Source organism: Trichosurus vulpecula, chromosome 4 (genome assembly GCF_011100635.1).
Source record: "Trichosurus vulpecula isolate mTriVul1 chromosome 4, mTriVul1.pri, whole genome shotgun sequence".
Lineage (NCBI taxonomy): Eukaryota > Metazoa > Chordata > Mammalia > Diprotodontia > Phalangeridae > Trichosurus > Trichosurus vulpecula.
In genome coordinates, this window is record NC_050576.1 from 159,669,670 (window position 1) to 159,691,712 (window position 22,043).

At 41.4% G+C, this 22,043-nt stretch overlaps 1 pseudogene; it reads right to left on the bottom strand.

Moving 5' to 3' along the window:
• Window positions 1-182: 182 nt before the first annotated feature.
• On the bottom strand, window positions 183-21,749 carry LOC118846897 (annotated as a pseudogene).
• Between the last annotated feature and the right edge of the window lie 294 nt (window positions 21,750-22,043).

Sequence of the window (22,043 nt, forward strand, 5' to 3'; positions counted from 1 at the left end):
AGGCATGAAATTTCAAAAGTCATGGGTTCTCTCTGGAGTCCTGGACTTCCTGCCTACATTTTCCCATAGCTGTGCCAGCTTCCCCATGGAATCAAGGAAAGGAATCCTGAAAGGGCAGGTAAAGTAAAAGACCTCGAAGATCTTTAAAGAATGTGTGGTGTGAACCCATGGCTCATGGAGGGTCACAAGAGCAGGACATTTTTAAAGCCATCTAGTATCTCCATTGCTCTCATTCGTAGTCTGGGAATTCCCAGTTGAGTCTCCTTGAGCTTCTTCCTTCTTCACTACAGAGTAGATGACTGAGTTGTCCTGGGAAACAAAATACAAACGTAAAGCCCTAGAGAAGGGAGGGAAAGGGAATGAAACTGGGAAGCCAGGGAGTATGACTCACTTTGTCATCCAGAGGCTTCCCTGAGGCATCTTCTATGGGGAGAGGGAAGAGGAAAGAGGGGGGTTAAGTGAAGGGTAATAGGGTTCCATCTTACAGCTTACATTTTATCTTCCAATAGCCCAAGATATGTTGGACCCTTTCCATTGGTCATCATCATGTCTCTAAAAGGCTATTCCTTGCTTCCACTTCTGTTCCTGTTCCAACAGCCTCAGCTTTCTTTTTTATCTACCTTTTGCTAAGTCCTTGCCAAGACTCCATAGACACAGAAAATGTTCTCCCAATATTACACTAACAAAGTTTTTTCTTCTTCTAAGCCCTGATTCTCGCCTTCACATTTTAGCATCTCATTTATGTGATCATGAGAGTTCTTTAACCAGACCCACCTCTGATTGCTGCCTGTCAATGTTCTCCTTTTACTGTAAAAAAAGAAAAAACCTCACCCACGACCAGAAACTTTACCTGATTAAAATCCAAAACACTTTGTAGCTCTTAGTTTGTCCATTAGCAGTATTCTATGGAAAGGGACTATAGTGAGACGAAAAGGGTAAGTTTGATTCTCTTCAATACCCTCAGAACTAGAGGCCAAATGGGGATCAGAGAGGCCTCCAAGTTCGGTAACAGTTTTCCAAGAAGACAAGAACAAAGACAGAGAAATTTGTGTCTCCCTAACTTTCTACCAAAGAGACCTGGAGTGAGCTCCTCATCTAGGTCTTCACAAAAGGTCAAAAGCAAAGAGTGCCTATAGTGTAGTCAGTCTGGCTAATCTGGACATATGTATTGCAACACTTCACATGTATAATTAATATCATATTGCTTGCCTTCTCAGTGGGTTAGGGAGGGGTTGGGGGGAGGGAGACAATTTGGAATATCAATATTTTTAAAAATGCATGTCAAAGTATATGGAATGCAGCCAGTCCCCCAGCATAGGAGAGATGGCACATTCTTGTTTGTCCAGTTCTGCTGGTCAGGCCATGAGGGAATGATGGACTTCAGTAGCCTCGGAAAACAGCTCTGTGGCTACTTGCTGTAAGCTAAGCTCATGTAGGACAGGCAGGGGAAATATTTCATGTACCAAGTGAAAGATTCCCAGTCTATGCTGCCACGCATAAGCTAGGGATGGAGAGGTGGCTGAGGGAGCAGGGGCAGGTACAATGGCAGGGGTGAGGCGGCAAAGAAGCTGAGACATGCAGAGGTTGTAGAAGGAGGTGGGTAGATAGACCCCTCACAGCAGACCAGAGGACAGATCTCACATGGGCACACCAGTCACATCTACCACCCTGAGAATCAGCTGAAGGATCTCAACATCTACTGATACAAGCCTGTATTCTAAGCTCCAACAAAAATACTCTTCAGTCATAGTTACTCCCAGTTTCGCACCTGCACCTTCTCTTCCCTGCTGTGTACTCCAGACTTCTGAATAGACCACATCTCCAACAACAGGAGTCTCTGGAATAAAAGGTAAGGTTGTCTAGGAGACTACTAACTTTTTCCAGCCAACTCGCTGATGATTCAAACTTGAGGTGGTTAGAAAGTTCTTACAGGACTTACCTCACATTCATAGATTCTTAGGGTTGGACATCAAAGATATCCTTCTTGTCCCACCCTTTATATGAATGAAATATACCAAACAGTGCTAGAACATTGGGCCAAATCTAGCAAGAGGAAATTTAATGGGGAAGGAAGTCTTAGACTTTCCTTCCCTGCTCAAACATGGAATGATCTGCCTCAGGAAGTAGTAGAGTAGTGAGTTCTACCTCATTGGAGTTCTGTAAATAAAATCTGATGATCATTTATTGAACATGTTGCAGAGAGATTTCTAGTTCAGATGTGTATTAGATTGGATGCCTTCCAATTCTGAGATTTTGTGGTGACCTCCAATGATGGGGATCCCACTACCTTTCAAGGCAAAGCATTTTATTTTCCTCATACCCCTCTAACAGAAAGTTTTCCTTTATGCAGAATAAAAACCATCCACAGTATGATTTCTGCCCATTGTTCCTGGTTCTATACTCTGAGACCAGTGTACAATTGGTCAATACTATATGAAAGTCTTTTTAAAGGATAATATTCATTTATCCTCCCACCTCCATGCCTCAACAAGGCTCCTCAGTTTCCTTTTCCTTCTCCCCTCCTTCCATTCACTGAGTCCACTTTTGGAAGATCTTACTGATTGCATGAGCCTCACCATTGCGATGTATTTCTTGCAGCTCCAACCAAGTGGGTACGTTTGATTCCATGGTTTCTTGGGAAATCTGAATGGGAGGGCTCCTGTGAGACACAGAAAGACATGTTATTTTGGGAAACAATAGCAGAACTAAATGTGAGTGATGTGGTCAGGGGAAAAAACCCTGAGAGAAAGGAGAATCATAGTGACACGGGGCTTTAGGGAAACCAGCATCCAAGAGGGCACAGAGAATTCTGGGTGATTTAGCAGGTGATAACACCAAGCAGAATTTTTTCCCCTTCAGGTTCCCACTTAAGGGTAGAACTAGTAGGTCAGGCAGCTTGGGGCCAAGGGCCAGACGGTAAGGTCCAATTAGTTATACTGCAATTCCTAGTTCCCCTAAGAGGGGAACTAAAGTAGATGACATTATTCTTAAAAGATATTAACTCAAAATGTGCTTGGGCTTGATCCTGGACCATGCCATGCTTAGAGTGAGTTAGATAAATACAGATCATGCTATGAGTGGTGAGAAGTCCAGTGGGATTATAACCTATAGCTGGACAGAAGATATATAGATAAGTGGATAGTATTGCATAGGCCAGTGAGTCAAAGAAATAAATACTATAATAACACCAGGTGCAAGCAGAGCACAGAAAATAAATGCCCCAGGGACTGAGAAGGGATTGGGGGAGGTGGGAGAAAGATGGTATACAGGAAATGGGTTTTACACATCCAGATAGGTGTTAAGGAAAGAACAAGACATGTCCAATTGCTGAGATAAACAGCAGTTACCGGACTAAATTCCATATTTCTGCATTGTGGACACCTTAAAAAATAGCAGTAAAAGGCAGAGGCCTCACCTGGGCAGGTCTGTGGAAGAATTTTCCCCTGAAATGCAAAGTAGAAGAATGGGTCAATAGATGTGTCTCTCTGGCAGATCTACAACTACTTCAGGACAACTGGGGCTTTTCCCCAAGGCACCAAAATTTAGGAGGCACTGGAAAAAACTTAAATTCCTTTAGGAACAACTAAATTTACTACCTAGTTAGCAAGAATAATTATTTGGGGTGGGGGAAGAGACGAACGTTTATTAAGTGTCTATGATGTTGCAGGCGCTTTATAAATGGTATTGCTTTGTAGTGATTACATATATATGTATAAAACACATACACACATATATATGCATGTATAAAATTTCATTTATTAAAATAGTAAACTACCAGATGGTACATTCCCTCCACAACATTGAACCTTGTATCTTGTTTAATAATAGTTACTGTTTGTATGAGACTTTGAGGTTTGCAAACTGCCTTACAATATTATCTCATTTGATCCACACAACAACCCTGGGTGGTAGGTGCTATTATTACCCCCCATTTACCAGTGAAGAAACTGAGGCAGACAGGCATTAAGTGACTTGTCCAGGATTATACAGCTAAGTGTCTGAGACTGAATTTGAATTCAGGTCTTCCTGACTCCAGCTGGGCTCATACTATCCAACTTCTGCAATTAGCTTCTTGTTATAATGATAGCTAGCTTTTACATAGCACTTTAAAGTTTACAAAGATATATAGATAAATACACATATACAAAGATATATAGATATACACACAAACACACACACACATATATGTATATATGATATCTCTCTCATTCTATTCACCTGAGCCAAACCAACTGAATTTATAAAAAGTTGATATAAGGGTTAGCGTTAGGCTGGTTTCTCAAGATATATTTTGTCAAGGCTGTGCTGGGTGCTAATGCCAATATCTATGTGTATATATAAATATATATGTGTATAAGTATGCACATATGTATGTGTGTATGTGTGTGTATAAAATATAACTAGGAGACTCAGGCACTTGTAATCAGCTGGACACGTGCTGCTTTGTCACTTCATTGGCTCCTGAGATTACAAGCTAAATGAAGTTCCTACACTATAAATGACCATATTGTCCTCTAATTGTTTCATAAGCCTGAATCTCATGTCCTCAACAAGCTTAAGCTTCCAAAGGCCATAGGCTGGTGGCTACATGTGCCAACAATCTAGACATTTATGAAGGACCTACTATGTGCAGGGCCCTGCCCTAGGGGAGATGCCACATTTAGATAAATCTCTGTCCCTGTCCTCAGGGAGTTTACAGTCTATTAGGTGGATATGTGACATACCTGTAACACGAAACAATCCATACTGGTTACACGAGCAAAGTGAACATAGTACTATGTGAGACCCCAAGATTGAAAAGTCACTACTGAGTGGAGAAATATGGAAATACTCCCAGAGGAGACACCATTTGAGCTAGGATGAGGAAGAATTCAGCAGCCAGGGAAGAGGGTATCCGCAGCAAAAGTAGCAGCACGAACAAAGGTTCAGAGACGAGAAGGCACAAGGAGCGGTTTGAAATCGTAAGCAATTCAGTTTGATTGAGTGTAGAATTCATGGAGGGAATTAATGTAAACTAATGTCCAAGCCTGTGACTTTCTTGGTCCAGCTAAGTCAAAAGGTAGTACTGAAGACCCTGCCTTTAATCATGCCATCGTATCAGAACCCATTGAGGCAGGCAAGTCACACAGATGCCAGGAAAGGGCCAAAGCTTTGAGGAGACAGACCAGGTATCACCTCCACATTGTAGCTTCCAGAGGTAACACTGACTAACCTCCTCCTGAATCTCCACTTCTGCTGGTTTCTAGCTCTTATCTCCGCTGCTTGGATTTTGGTGCCCTGAAGAAACCCTACCACCAACATTTCATAACCTTTTAGTTTGCATTTGCGTATATCCTTCTTTACCCCAGAAGAGATTTCCATTTCTTAATTTTGGTGAAAGATAGAAAGTTAGAATGGGACCAGATTGATGATGACCCTGAATGTCAGTCAAAAAGCATTTCAATTTTATCTAATAAGGAGCCGTTAAAAGACTTCAAGCTGAAATTTTTGAGATTGCGCATGTGTATATATATATATATATACTTATATATGCATATACACATGTACAAATATATATATATACACAAATCTATATTTTTTTATTCTTTTTTTTGAGATTGAGTCTTCCTATCATACTGGGGCAAGAAGCACAACACCCACTCATAGGCCAATCCCACTATTGATAACCATGAAGCTTTAACTTCCCATTTATTTATTTTTTTCTGACTTGGACTGCTTTGCTTCTCCTTAGGCAGCCTCAAGGCCCTCTGTTTTTAGCGGCTCAACATATTGGTGCCAGACTTAGTGTGGCACCCAATTGGGCTTTAGCCCTCCTATAGCTCAGAATTACTAAACTAAAGTAATAGACATCCCCCCTTACCTTCCCTAGCAGCAAGAACCACAGATGTATGTCACTACTTCCAGCTAGATTTATGTGCATGAAAGATTATTGGAACAGTGATATGAAGGATGGAAGAGATTGAGGAGAAAATGTAGGTGGGGAGACCCTTTGGAACCTGTTGAAATAGTCAAGGCAGGTAAGTGATAAGTATGATTGTGGCCCTGGCTTGAAAAGTATGTCTCGCATATTATATCATCTGGTCTTCACTACAATACTGAGCTAGATAATGCAAACGTGATTATTCCTATTTTATTGATAAAAAAATATAGGTTTTAATGAGGTTACATGATTTGCCCAAGACTGCAAAGTTAGTAGATAACAGAGACAAGAAAATGGTAGAGTTGAACTCCAACCCAAGTCCTTGTACTCAGATGTGAGAGTTATTCCCATCATACTACCTGTTTACACAAAGCAGGCACTCAGTGTATGTACATAGACTTGAAAATGAGAAGATGTCAATTTCACTATTTGCAAATTTCTAGGCATAGGGACTGGACCCTGTGATTTCACTGGTATAGAATCAACTTATAGTCTTGGAGAACTATCTAGACTCAATGGCGTCAGACTCAAATATAAATGGATCCCTGCCCGCCACACATTAACTTACAAAATCACAAATTAACATTATCTGTTGTATTGTATTTTTCTTTATTTTGTTAAACATTTCCCAATTACATTTTAATGTGATTGGGAAACTCTTCAGAGTTTTGTGGGCTTCCCAGACTTTGACATCCCTGGCCCTAGAACACTGAAATGTTAAGTGGATTACAAATAGGTCACATGGCAAATATGTGTCCAATGCCATGTTTTCCTGGCTTGGACTCATTCTGTGCCCCTGGCCCCAGCTTTCCTGATTTACTCTAGCAAGTGGAGTCTCCTCTTGAGCTAGTTCCACCACTAGGTGGGAAACTGAAGGAAAAAAAAACTACTTAGTGTTATTACCCCATAAATTACCCAGAATTATCTGTGCCCCCTTGGCTACTGGCTCTCTAAAGCCATGTGTCACTACAATTCTCCTTTGTCCTAGTGTTCTTTCCCCTGACCACAGCACTTATATTCAGTTCTCTCATTGTCCCCCCAAATAGCTTGTCTTTCTGTGTCCCATAGCACCCTCTCATCCAAAGTCCCCAAGAATCCATGGAATAAAATGCTCTCACTCAGTTGGAGTTACAAAAATATACGGGAATGGTAAGGCTCACACCATCAGCAAGGTCTTCCCAGGATGGGCTCAGGTTGTAAAAGGGAGGGACAAAGAAAGGGAGACTGAGGAGTGTTGAAAAATGGCAAGAAGGGAGAAATGAATATCTTTTGAAAGATTTTCATAGTTTTTATTGACCAATTTTCCATTGGTTTTAGAGTTTAGTACCAGGAACAATGAGCAGAAATCGTACTGCTGATGATTTTTATTCAGCATAAGGAAAAACTTCTTGTCAGTTAGAGAGGTGTACTGCCTTGAAAAGTAGAGTTCCCCATCATTGGAGGTCATCACAAAATCTCAGAGTCAGAAGGGGTAGCAGAAAGGATCTAATCTAATGGATGTCTGGACTAGAAATCTCTCTACTTTGGGTTCATTTTGAGATTGTAGTCTGCTTAAAAACCCAGATCTCTTTCAGCCCTAACTATGCCTACTCCATCCTGTATTTGTAAAGTTGATTACTTGATCCCAGATGAGGGGTTTTACATTTACCACCATTAAATCTCACCTAATTAAACCTGATCTATCATATAACCTGTCATGAGCTCTATCATCCAACATGTTAGGTACCCCACCCTCTCATCTTGTCATCCACAATTTTACAAGCATGCTGTCTATGACTTCACTGAGGCATAAAATGTCAACAGCAGATGACCAAGGAGTGATCTTCTCAATTACGCTATCATTACTTGTCCCACAATTCGCACTTTCCTCCTTCCTCACAAAAGTCTACTAACTTGTCTATATTTCTCATTTGACTCTAGCTCCCAAAGTACACCCTTATTTCTCAGAAATGCTTGGAAAAATAATATACCTATATTGAGGAAGTGAAATTAACCCTGAAGAGCCAACAGAAGTTCCCACAGAAATGACTCAGTAATTTTAGTACTTTCTTTTAAGATGCAAAAATATTCTATCACATCCTGAGGCAGAGGTGCACCTCTGAAAATGGCTCCTGGGCTGAGGCTCAGGATAACCAGTATTATCACCCTTCCTTTTGAGAAAACTCTTACTGGTCGACTGACCACTGGGTGCTGAAATGGGTTCTTTATTCTATTCAATGACAGCAAGCAATGCTCTAGTTAAGTTAGTATTTTTTTCATAATTTGCATTTAAAATTTATCAAAAATGTCTCCTTAGAAAAGCATATTATTTAGCTTGTAATCTTGAAGTCTATATCGAGATTTTTTTTCTAGCAGAGTAGCAGTAACATAAAGTAGATGCCCTTTGAGTCAGAAGACCCAGCTTCAGTACTGACTGTGATCTTGGGCAAATAACTTTTCTGGGTTTCAGTTTCCTCATTTGTCAAATGAAGGAGGGGATATTGGACCAGATACCTTCCAGTTCTAATATTCTTTTAAATGATCACATTACATGAAGGGGAAGGTTTAAGCTTAATTTGGTTAGTAATTAGGGGAAATGAGAGTGAGATCTTCAAAGAGGAACATGAGGTTATTACCACAAAAACCTTAAAGGGCTAAGAGATAGCTAGGTACACAACAGATAGAGTGCCTGGTCTACAGTCAAAAAGACCTGAGTTCAAATCAGACCTTAGATATTTACTAGATGCGTGACCCTGGGCAAGTCACTTAACTGCTTTCCTCAGTTTGCTCAGCTGTCAAATGGAGAAAATAACAGCACCTACTTTTCAGGGTTGTTGTGAGGATCAAATGAGATAATAAAGCACTTATCACAGTGCCTGGTGCATAGTAGGTACTAGATAAATGCTTCTTCTCCTTCCCTTCCCCTCTGCTCAGAGGCAAAAACAACGCCAAACTAAACCTTCCTAACTTCTAAGGAAACACCCGACATGCAGGGGGAACAAAGACCTCAGAACTGAAACTCAAGCTACTCTCCTTGAGGTTTTCATCAATTCACCATGGGCTGTCCTCTCTGGTCTTCAATAGCTTTGCATTACCTACCTGATAAAACACAATCTTCATATCCTAGCTTGAAAGGCCCCACATAATCGGGGTCCAGGCTGCTTTTCTAGGTTTCCATCACATTGTTGCCTTCATGTACCCTACATTCAAACCAAACCACTTCCTGTCCCCAGTCCTTGTTTATCCATCTCCCACCTCTGGGTCTTTGGCCAGGCTATTCCACATGCCAGAATGAGCTCCTCCCCACCTCAGCCTATTAAAAGGTCTTCCTTCCACTGCCGGGTTCATGAAGTCTTCCCATAACACCTCCTTTTTCCTTCAAACTAAAAAGGATCCCTCCCTCCTGACCTTTCCCATAATGCCTTGTGCAAGTTCTCTCTTTTCTTTTTTTTTGTCTTTATTTCTTTATTTAACATTTTTTAGTTTTCAACATTGATTTCCACAAGATTTTGAGTTACAAATTTTGTCCCCATTTCTACCCTCCTCACATCCCAAGAAGGCATATATTCTGATTGCTCCTTTCCCCAGTCTGCCTTCCCTTCTGTCATCCAACTCCCCCCCCAATCCTTTTTCCCCTTACTTTCTTGTAGGGCAAGATAGATTTCTATGCCGCATTGCTTGTGTATCTTATTTTCCAGTTGAATGTAAAAAAAAACTTCTTTTTTCTGAGCATCTGCTTTTAGAACTTTGAGTTCCAAATTTTCTCCCTTCTTCCCTCCCCACCCACCCTCCTTGAGAAGGCAAGCAATTCAACATAGGCCATACATGTATCATTATGCAAAACGCTTCCATAACAGTCATGTTGTGAAAGACTAACTATATTTCCCTCCATCCTATCCTTTCCCCCTTTATTCAATTTTTTCCCCTTGACCCTGTCCCTTTTCAAAAGGGTTTGCTTCTGACTACCACCTCCCCAAACCTGTCCTCCTTTCTATCATCCCCCCTCTCTTATCCCCTTCCCCCTACTTTCCTGTATGGTAATATATCCAGGTGAGTGTGTATGTTATTCCCTCCTTAAGTCAAGTGTGATGAGAGCAAGATTCACTCATTCCCTTTCACCTGCCCCCTCTTCCCTTCCAATAGAGCTGCTTTTTCTTGTCATTTTTATGTGAGATAATTTACCCCATTCTATCTCTACTTTTCTCTTTCTCCCAATACATTTCTCTCTCACCCCTTAATTGTATTTATTTATTTATTTTTAGATATCATCCCTTCATATTCAACTCACCCTGTGCCCTTTGTGTGTGTGTGTGTGTGTGTGTCAGTGTGTGTGTGTGTGTGTGTGTATTCCCTTCAACTACCTTAATACTTAGAAAGGTTTCATGAGTTATGTGTAGGATTGTAAACAAAACAGTTCAACTTTAGTGAGTCCCTTATGATTTCTCTTTCCTGTTTAGCTTTTCATGCTTCTCTTGATTCTTGTATTTGAAAGTCAAATTTTCTATTTAGCTCTGGTCTTTTCTTCGAGAATGCTTGAAAGTCCTCTATTTTATTGAAAATCTATATTTTGTCCTGGAGTATTATGCTCAGTTTTGCTGGGTAGATGATTCTTGGTTTTTATCTTAGCTCCTTTGACTTCCAGAATATCATATTCCAAGCCCTTCGATCCCTTAAGGTAGAAGCTGCTAGATCTTGTGTTATCCTGATTGCGTTTCCACAATAGTCAATTTGTTTCTTTCTGGCTGTTGCAATATTTTCTCTTTGACCTGGGAACTCTGGAATTTGGCTATAATATTCCTAGGAGTTTTCTTTTTGGGATCTTTTTCAAGAGGTGATTAGTGGATTCTTTCAATTTCTATTTTACCCTCTGGTTCTAGAATATCAGGGCAGTTTTCCTTGATAATTTCTTGAAAGATAATGTCTAGGCTCTTCCATTGATCTTTCAGGTAGTCCAATAATTTTTAAGTTATCTCTCCTGGATCTATTCTCCAGGTCAGTGGTTTTTCCAGTTAGATATTTCACATTGTCTTCTATTTTTTAATTCTTTTGGTTCTGTTTTATAATTTCTTGATTTCTCGCAAAGTCACTAGCTTCTACTTGCTCCATTCTAATTTTTAAGGTAGTATTTTCTTCAGTGTTCTTTTGGACCTCCTTTTCCATTTGACTAATTCTGCCTTTTAAGACATTCTTCTCTTCATTGGCTTTTTGGAGCTCTTTTGCCATTTAGGTTAGTCTATTTTTTAAGGTGTTGTTTTCTTCAGCAGTTTTTGGATCTCCTTTAGCAAATCATTGACTTGTTTTTCATGATTTTCTTGCATCACTCTCATTTCTCCTCCCAATTTTTCCTCTACTTCTCTTACTTGCCTTTCCAAATCCTTTTTGAGCTCTTCCATGGCCTGAGACCAATTTACATTTTTCTTTGAGGCTGTTGATGTGAGCTCTTTGACTCTGTTGACTTCTTCTGTCTGTATGTTTTGATTGTCTTTGTCGTCAAAAAAAGATTCAGTAGTCTGAGTCTTTCACTGCTAGCTCATGTTCCCAGCCAACTACTTGACCCTTGAAATTTTTGTCAGAATGACAAGTGCTTTGTCCCAAACTTCAGGAGCGCTGTGTTGCTGTTTTCAGAGCTACTTCTACACAGCAAGCTCTGCCACACCAGGGCTCCTCCTCCCCAAAGAACTGCCAACCAGGACCTCGACCCAGATCGAAGCAAGGCAAAGCAAGAGAACCCTGCCTCTGTGCCAGCAAAGAGCTCCCTGCACTCCTGCTCTGATCTGCTGCTTAATTCCTCCCACCAGGTGGGCCTAGGGCCAGAAGCAACTGCAGCTGGAGCTCTGGAAGCAGCCACAGGAGCTTCCTGCTGCTGCTGCTGCTGCTGCCTTGCCATACCACCTCAGCCACCCCTGGGGCTGGGGCTGACCACACACTCCTCTCACCCTGATCCAGCAGTTTTTCCACTGACCTGCTAAGTTGTCTTTGGCGTTTGTGGGTTGAGAAGTCTGGTAGCTGCCATAACTCAGTGATACAGGGCCCTAAGGCCTGCTCCACCCAATCTTCTCAGTGCCTGGTCTGTCCTGGTGTGTCCCACCCTGGGCCACACTCCGCTCCCAGCACCATGTGATAGACCCTTCCCAGCGACCAAACAGGTCATCTTAGGCTGGAGACCTGCTTCCCTCTGTTATATTGTGGATTCTGTAGATCTAGAATTTATTCAGAGCTGTTTTTACAGGTGTTTGGAGGGGTTTGGGGGAGAGCGAGTCCCTGTTTTCCAGCTACCATCTTGGCTCTGCTACCTGCAGGTTCTCTCTTTTGTACTTATCCCCCTCTTCTAAAGGAAGGGAAGGAGCATTTATATGGAATCTACTCTGGGCCAGGTACCACTTGACAAATGTTACCCCAGGGTCACAGTTAAGTGTCTGAAGCTGGTTTTGAACTCAGGTCTTTCTGACTCCAGGCCCAGCAGTCTAATCCACTGTGCCACCAACTGCCTCCACAGGTGATAATTTGTTAGATGGCAAGCGCATTAGTAGCAGGGAGTCAGCATGGTATAGTGTAAAGAGTGATGGATTTGGAGTCAGGCTACCTCTCTGAGCCTCACTTTCTTCACCTCTAGGCTAAAGATTCACCCGATGCTTTCGTTGGTACAGGGAACTTGTGAGTGTCAGAGCTGGGCCTTAAATTCAGGGCTCCTGGCTTCTACTTTGGTAAACACCACATTGTCTCTGGCTATGACAAAGGGAAAATGACAGAAGGTGATGAACCTGATTTCCTTTGGTGCTTGAAGTAAATCAGAAGAGCAGCAGCAATAAGACCAAGAGCACCGACCAGGACCATGGTGATTCCTGCAACACGTGGGCCCCTTCCTTTCCCTGCAGGCACAGAAGACAGTGTGAGTCTTAAAGAAGAGAAACCCAGGGCCTGGAATCTCCTGGGCCAAAATCCTACTGCCTTCTCTGGACTGGGACCCTGTGGCATAAAAAGTGGAACAGCAAGTCTAAGAGGCAGGGCATATGAGGGCTTCTGGGGCTTCTTAAGTATCAAATGTACCTAGCAGAAGAAATTGGGGAAGGTCCTTGTTATCTCTGTTGTCCTGATTGCCATTGGAGGTGTCCCAAAGATGCCTTCAATGAGTCTGCAGAACAAAAATCTAAGGGAAAGAAGGAGGGAAGGGAAAAAGGAAGGAAGGAAGGAAGGAAGGAAGGAAGGAAGGAAGGAAGGAAGGAAGGATGGAAGGAAGGAAGGAAGGAAGGAGGGAGGAAGGGAGGAAGGAAAGAAGGAAGGAAGGAGGGAGGAAGGGAGGAAGGAAAGAAATAAGGAAGGAGGGAGGGAGGGAGTCAGGAAAGAAGAGACAGATGAAGAAAAGAAGAGAGGAATGGAGGTAAACTCACTTCTCACAGTGATGCTCAAAGAATGGCTGGAAATAAGGCTACTGTTGTTGTCAGCTGTGCAGTAGTATTTCCCAGCATCACTCTCCCTTGCAGCAGAAAATACAAACTCTGCTACCAATGAGTGCAGAGTCTTCTTCCCCAGAATGACTTCTGTGCCCTCTCTGTGCCAGGAGAATGTGATGGCCCCTGAGCCTTCAACTACTGAGCAAAGAAGAACCAGCTTCTGCCCTTCCATCACATGGCCTCCATGGGGTTGCACCTCCATGTGCACTTCAGAGACAGAGATTCCTAGATGAACACATAATAGCTTGTGAGGTCCTCTACTATGGGGGAATTGGAGGTAGGGAAGAGGCTGAAGCAAGCATTTGAGATGCAGAAATGGTCAGGGTAGAGGAAATGGGAAATGTTGTAGGATCAGATGTTGAGGGATGAGGGTAGAGAATAATTCCAAGACCACTGCTGGGGAGGAAATAGTGCCCTCACTCCTCTTGACCAAAATCTTATGAACTTTCTAACCCTAGCTAAATTTCTAACCCCATGCCAATGACATCAATTATCCAAGGTTAAATAGGGTTGGGCCTCCCTATGGGAGGCTAGTTCTCTCAATAGATTTGCCTCTACTAATTTTGAAGGATAGGGATTAGCCAAATATCGAGTCAAGCTTCTCCTCCAGGCCACTTCTAGCTCCATCTCCCAGTGATATATTGATAGGGAGAAATATTTAATGAATGCTTGTTGAATATTGAATCTACTTATTTCCATACTGTCTTGGCCCTCAGCATACACTCCCTTTTTTTCTATTTAATAACTCCCCAACTAGATTGTAGACACCTTGGGGGAAAGGAACTTACATTCTTTATTCCTCTTTGAATCCCCAGTGCCTATAATGATGCATTACATATGGGAGATCCTCAGATTGTTTATTCTCATAATAGATGCCCCTTTCCTAAAGATCCTACTCCATTGTCCTGCCATCCTGGAATTTTGCTTATCTGAACAATTTCACTTTAGAGTACATCTCTCTCCATCTCAACACATACAGAGAGAAGAGAGAGAGAGAGAAAGAGACAGAAACAGAGAGAGAGACATAGAGACAAAGAGAGAGAGAGAGAGAGAAAGACAGAGAGAGAGAGAGAGAGACAGAGACAGAGAGAAACATATGAATGCAGGGGAAGAGTTTGTCTGTGAGACATTGTAAACAGTGGGGACCTGGAGGTGGAAGCAAAATACTATCTAGATCTCTTGTTTTGGATTCTTGTGGTTCGCAACCCAATTCTGATGCTTAAGCAGAGGATCCCCATTTCTCTAGTAAGGATCCCATTACTATGCTAGGGACAGGAAAAGTTACACAGAATAGAACTTAATGCCAAAGATTATACCATTTACCCAGCCTCTCTCTTCTTAATTCCAGACCTATTAGACTTCTCTCCTTCATACTTACTCCTGGCATTCATCATTACTGGATGACTCTGTTTGCAGACCCTAGGATTCACAGTTTCTACCTCACACCAGTAAGGTCCTGAGTCTTCCGTCCAGAATTTTGAGATCTGGAGCACTTGGGTTCTGGCTTGGCCCAATAGAATGATTCTGGGATCTCTGAAGAAAGAGAAGAGAAGTTGGATGCTTGACTTCTCTGGAAGCATCCAGATCTCACACCTCAGATTCACCAGACTCCCCTCCATGGGCTGGGAGTCTGTTGTTTTCAGCACTGGACGTGAAAACAGCTCTAGAGAAAAGAGTCCAACAAAGAAGCGAGCTTCGTTTTTCAACACCTGCAGAAGCTTAGCCAGACATAGAGACACACCCATGCAGTGCCCTCCCCAATCCCATTTCTCCTCCCCTGGTTTCTTTAACTCCAGCTTTCCCAGCTGGAACATTACCTTCCCAGAAGGAACATTACCAGCCCATTCTGAGTTTCCATCAATGATCAATCCATAAGATGTCTCTCTGTCATATCCATCCCACTCTATCCAATCAGTGACCCTGCCACTGACTGTCCTTATCTTCTTCCATAGGAATGGCAGTCATACCATGGATGTGGAGATGCACTGGACTTGATACAATCTTCCATGACATATGTTTGAATGCAGTACAGTGATATAGACCGCTGTTACTTAAACCTGCTTGTGGGATAAAGACATCTGAACTTTGATTAAAAGCAGAGAAGCATTTTCAATTCTTGTAGTATGTCACATGGATCAAAGTGCTGTTATTTCTTTCCTGGCACAGAAGAATCAGACTACCTCCTTCAAATACAAGGTATGGAATCCTCAGGATCAAAGAAACTGTAAGACACACCCATATTCATCAGTTACTTAGCCATATAATCTCCAAACCTTTTGAGGTTTAATATACTCATTCATTTGTAACAAAGACTATCCTTCAGAACCTATGTGGGGATGGGCTTCTCTACACATCCAATAGACCATTATCAAGGGCCTACTATGTGGAATGCTGAGGGAAGGAAGGAGGATCAGGGAGCCCTTAGCCTAAAGCTTCATCAGGATATTCAGGACTTTCCTCTTTCCTCTGTTTAACGTTAAACTTAATCCTCTGATCCAAATTCCCCTCTTTCCAAAGACAGATGACTTCTCCCAAATATTTCCTGTCAATATATCTGTTGAGCCTTTGGAGAGCAGACTCAACATTTTGGATTTGTGGGGAAGAAGAAAAAACATTGTACTTGGAATCAGAGTGGCTTAGTGAATGTGTCACTGAACTCGGAGTTATGAAGAACAGGAGTCTGCTCCTTCTGCTTCAGAAACTAGTTGTGTGACTCTGGGAAATCCACTGAATTTATGTGAGCCTCAGTTTCCTTATCTGTAAAATAAAGATGATAACAACATCCATTTCATATGTAAGGTTAGAGACCAGGATTATACTTCTCATTTTCATCAGTATAGGAATGCACTGGTGAGGAAATTCCCTCTACCAAGGGTCAGCACTTTCTTTAAAGAGTTAAAGAGTTGCCCAAGCACAGAGAGGTTAAGTGATTTGCTGTTGGTCACACAGCCAGTATTTATCCAAGGGGAAACTTGAATCCATCTCCTCCTGGCTTAGAGGCCAACTCTAGAAAACTATGTAAATGGGAGCTGCCATCGTCATCATCACCATCAATGTAGTCATCAGTAATATCACTGTTATCTCACAATTCCTAGCTTTTTGATTGAGTTCAAATGAAAATATCTGATATTTAATAATATACAGACTATCAGTATACCTCCTAGATGTTGGCTCCAGACCACTGCAGTAAAGTGAATATGGCAATAAAACAAGTCACACAAATCTTTTTGGTTTCCCAGTGCATATAAAAGTTATGTTTACACTGAAATGTAATATAGCAAGTGTTACTCTCCCCTCCCCAAAATCCCATAAAGATACACTCAAGATTCTCCAATGGGTTGCCCCTTCTCCTGGGCAAGGCTAGAACTTTGATTATACTGTCCCTTGTGCTCTCACTGCTACCTTCCCTCTACCCTGATTTTTCCCCAGGTGAAAAAATTCAGTTCATGCTCAACATGTCCAAATATCTTTCCTCCCAAACACTCCCTTCTTCTCAACTTCCCTTTCCTTGTCAAAGGTGACACTATCTAAGAAAATTCCAAGACTAAAGATGAAAAATGCTCTCCACAATCAGAGAAAGAAGTATGGAATCTGAATGCAGATTGAAGCATACTATTTTCATTCTTTTTTTGTTTCTTTGTTTTTTCTTTCTTGTGGTTTTTTCCCCTTTGGTTTTGTTTCTTCTTTACAACATGACTAATATAAAATATGTTTAATATGATTGTACACGAATAGCCTATATCAGATTGCTTGTTGTCATGGGGAGAGGAGAGGGGATGGAGCGGAAAAATTTTAGAACTCAAAATCTTATAAAAGTGAATATTGAAAATGAAAAATTAATTAATTCTTTTTTAACAAAGATGACACTGTCTTCACAGTAGCTCAAGCTACTGACCCATTTATAACATTTCTAGTCCCTAGTAGAAGAAAATCTGAGGCAGCAGAGTGAGAAAGCTGGAACTGGAGGTAACAGAGCCTTGTCTCCTAGGCCTGGAGGACAATTAAGTTATGGGATCTAAATCCTGGGTTTCCCAGGGAGAAAAAGATGAACAATTTTAATTAATTCACCTCTTTTCTTACCTCCAATAAAGGTAAAGGTTACAGAGTCACTAAGGGGTGAATTGCTGGTCTTACATCTATACGTCCCAGGATTATTAACTATGATGTTGTTTCCAGGGGTTTCTTGGAGCATTTTCCCCTTGTGGTACCATTTTGTTTTCCCTGGTGCTTAGAACTGTAATCCATCGCATGTCAGATGCACTTCTTCCCCTTTGAACAAAGTGGTCCATGGACGATTGACATAAATTACTGGTTTTGGTAAAAAGCTGAGTAGAAGATAGAAAAGGAAAAAAAAGTGAAAGATGTATGCAGTTCCAACATTGGAAATTAATATACGAATGATAGAAAAGGGATTGCTTCACATGATCTGGGAACACCTTCCTTCCAAACCTTCCTTGGTTACCACCTCCCACAGGAAGTTTATTTTGATCACACACACACAGACACACAGTTTTTAGTGCCCTCCTCCCTCAAAAAAATTACTTTTCCTATATTTTATGTTTAATTTTATATGTACATGTTGTTTAGAAACACCTTTAAGGTCGACGTTTTTTCACGATTGGTTGATGCAGAGCGAAATGAACAGAACTAGAAGAATAATTTATACAATGACAACAAGAAAAATTATTTGAAAACATTTCAGAATTAAAATCAACTCAATGATAAACCATGATACTAGAAGTTGAAAAATAAAACAAGCTACCCACCTCCTATCATAGAGGTGATGGACTTAAAATATATAATAAGATATGCATTTTGGACCTGGCTAATGTACCATGCATATTTGTTTTGAGAATTTTGTTGGCTTTTTAATTGTTCTCTTGGGGGAAGGGAATGGGAAGGAGAGATATAGAAAGAAAAATACATAGATAGATGAATAAGGATGAAGTAAATAGTGAAAGAAAAATTAAATTAATGAGGAGTTAATTTGTAATTACCAGTAACCAAGTAAACCCTTTTAAGTAACAACCATAAATGTCTTTGTCACTTGGAAGTATGGATAGAACCCCTGATAAATCCAGGGTTAGCACTGGGTAAAATTGCTGGAAAAGGAAGTTGTCTTTAGTCCCTCTTGAGCCTCTCTTTCTTCTGTAAACACGTTCCTCCCATGGGCATTCCTCCTTCCTGTCTTTCTTCGCACATGTTCTCTTTGTAGTCACTAAAGCCATCCCCTCTTCTCAAACACTGCTTATCAAAACTCCTACTGGCCCTCTGTAATGGCAAGCAAAGTAGGATTTTTGTTGTCTTTTATTTTGGAGTGCTTCTCAGCACTAAGGCTGAGAGCACTAAGGTGCCTTTGACTGAGTCTTGCCTTTGTCTGTAGGAAGGCCCACAGCCTTTTGCTAATTAGATCACAAGAGGCGCGAAGCCCTCTGACCCTGAAGAAGTGCATGTATACTCTGAGGTTAGCATTTTGTTTGGGGCTCACTCACTGGAAGAGTGTCATGTGATTTGACCAAATGAGACTCTGGGTTAAGTTAAGGAGCACACCCTTTGAAAACCTAGATGTGGGTGCTTCTCCCTCTGGTAACTGTGTAAGTATTGCTATGGTCAGAGAGAAGTCTGTCTGTTGATTTGTGTTTATTTGCTCTGTTTATAAAATTTCTGCTTGTAATTTCTGTTTGTATTTGTGCTGAAGTTCAGGGTGCTGACTTTTTGCCCTGAACTAAGAGAATGATATGTATGTGTTTAACTAAAGCGAGACTGTAAACCCCTCAGAAAAACAGATCAAAGAACCTGTGCTAGCAGCCCTCCTGTGTGCTGGTGTTACTGGTCTTACACAGCCACAGTAGAGGCAAGTAGAATTATTGTTACACCCTTCAAGACTCAGAAAAATGTGGATTCAGTATAATAGGTTACTATTTACATTGGTAGCAGCTAGGACCTTTACCCTTTTCTCCAACCCCAAACCAAAGGCTTTCTGCCCTAAAGGTACACATGGAGATGGCCAGTGTAGTAATTTCCAGATCTCAAAGATATAAAGAAAGGGAGAGTTGATTGGTAGCAGCAATGGTAACTAGGGGAGAAGAGAACTCTGGAAGTGTTGTCCCCATCTTGCACCAAATAAAATCAAAGGACTGTCCAACACTAAAGACTTCTCCTTGCCTGACCTGTAAAATTGTTGGATATGGTAGCTATGCTAAAGCACCATGAGGAATGGCAAGAAGGGGAGAAACAGACAGACAGACAGAGACAGAGAGAGAAATACAGGAACAGGGATACAGAGAAAGACAGAGGTGAAGACAGAGACAGAGTCAGAGAGAAATAAGTCAGGACCAAAACTTATTGGGGTGGCTGGGAGGGGTTTCTTTCTGAGGAACCTTTATATTTGGAACTCTAAGTCATTTTAGAGGTATATCTATCTACATGTGTGTACATATGTATATACATACATATAAACATATGTGTATATATACACATATATATATCTTTGGGACTAATGGTCATTAGGTTCTCTGTTTTGTTGTTCTCCTTGTATTTTATTGCTGTAAGTTTTATTGATGATTTGTGTTAAATAAAAATTGTTAAATTGCCAAACAAACTAAGCAAAACTAGCCATTCCAGTGCCCTCCCCTGATAATGTATGCCATATCCTGCACCTGTAGTCCCACACCTCTCTACTGAGAAGAATCAAGGGCATTTTCTCTTCTGTTCTCTGAAGAGAGTCAAGAGGACCCAAGTACCCAGAGTTCAGTTGTCTTTTAGGTTCTTTTCATTTCCACTATTATTGTCCTCAGGGCTATTACTCCCCTAGTTCAGCTTCCATTACTTTATAGGCAGAATGGTGCAGTGGGAAGCATTCGTAGTCAGAGGACCTTGGGGATCATCTAGTCCAATTCCTTCATTCTATAAATTAAAAAATAAAAACATAATGGGGTCCTAGAGAATTTAAGTGACTTTTCAAGGTCACATAAGTAGTAAGAGACAGAGCTCTGATTTGACCTCAGGTTTTTCTAATCCAGACCATGAATTCTTTCACTATACCATAATGCTTTCCCTTTACCTGCTGTGTATATGTGAGTGTGTGTAAGTATGTATGTGTGTGAGAGTGTATGAGTGTGTGTGTGTGTGTGTGTGTGTGTGTGTGTGTGTGAATGAATGAGTGAGTGAATGAAGACTTGAAGACAGGGACTGTTTCTTTTTGGTCTTTGTATACCCAGTGCCTACACAGTGCCTGGCACACAGTAAGCACTTAATAAATCTTTGTTGTTTAGTTGTTGTCTCAACAATCCAAGGTAATGTATCAGGAGGACAGAGTTTATAATCTCAAAGAGGATCATAAACATGTCTGAAAGGTTCGGAATCGCCGGATAGAAGAAACTCTCAAAATAGAAGGCAGAAGAATCAAAACATTTATTTAGGCTCCACAGTAACCAACCCATGAACCAGAAGCCCCATTTTGATATGTTGGTCATAATCTTCCAGGCCCAATAGGTACGCCTTGAAAGAGTAACCAGGAGGCTACAGAGAAACATGATTGCGTAAAGCAAAATCATGTTTCCCCCTTTTATGGTAATAAGATTACCCACTGGACTGAAGTCTTTGTTCAGCTTCCTCCCGTAGATCAGCTCTGCTGCTGGCAGCTCCTGCCTCAGCTGTGTCTGTTTCTGAAACTGAAGCTGCAACTGAAACTGACGATGTAACGGTCGTAACTGCCTCTGTAACGGTGGTTGTAACTGCCTCTGGCTCCAACCGGAAAAGGAAAGAGAGGAAGAATCTTCAAGCTGTCCTCTCCCCTCTTATAGGGTTTCTGACATCATCAAGCTCCGCCCAAATGACCAGGGAGGTATATAACTGGAACTGTCTACATTATATAGGGTCCTGCTTATTCCACCAGATGTTTTTGCTATGAAGTCCTACAGAGGCCAAAGATGGCAAGAAAGGGTGGAGGTGTCACCTTCAACACCATGAAAAATGTGTATATCCTTTGGTTTTTATCTACTAGTACTTTTTTGAGAAAAATCTGCCCTCCCCCCAAGTCCTGAGTATCTTTTACACCATTCATAGGTTTCTCTTCTTCCAATATATATGGGACCACTCCATGATGGGTGCCAAGAGCAATGGCATGGGCAGCATGAAGGGTTTTCTCATACCACTTGGCCTGAGACAAAGGGTATGACCACAAAGCAGCTCTGACTTCTCGGCATTAGCATCATTAAGAGCAGGTGCCATTTTCACATCTCTCGAACTTTGACCAAAAGGTGCAAAGGCAGAAAAGGCTTCTTCCCACAAGACAAAACAGCTCTCCTGTGGTTGCAAAAATGACACAGTTACTCAGAGACCACAAAGAGCAAAGAAAAGAGGAACTCACCAGATTGTCCATTGACCAGAGCTGCAAGAGAGAGTCAAGACCATGGGTTAGTTAGGGCAGGATTTATCTCAATAATTTAAAGAATCCATTGGTATTCTTCCAAAGTAGCCGCCAAACCCTCCACCCCTTAGGAAAAAGGGGAAGAAACAAGCATTTATTAAGTACCTACTATATACCAGACACTATGTCAATGTTATTTTATTTGATCCTCACAATATTGAGAAGTAGGTACTATAATTATCCCCATTTTACAGTTGTGGAAACTGAGGCATGCAGAGGTTGAGTGACTTGTCCAGGGTCACACTACTAAGTATCTGAGGCA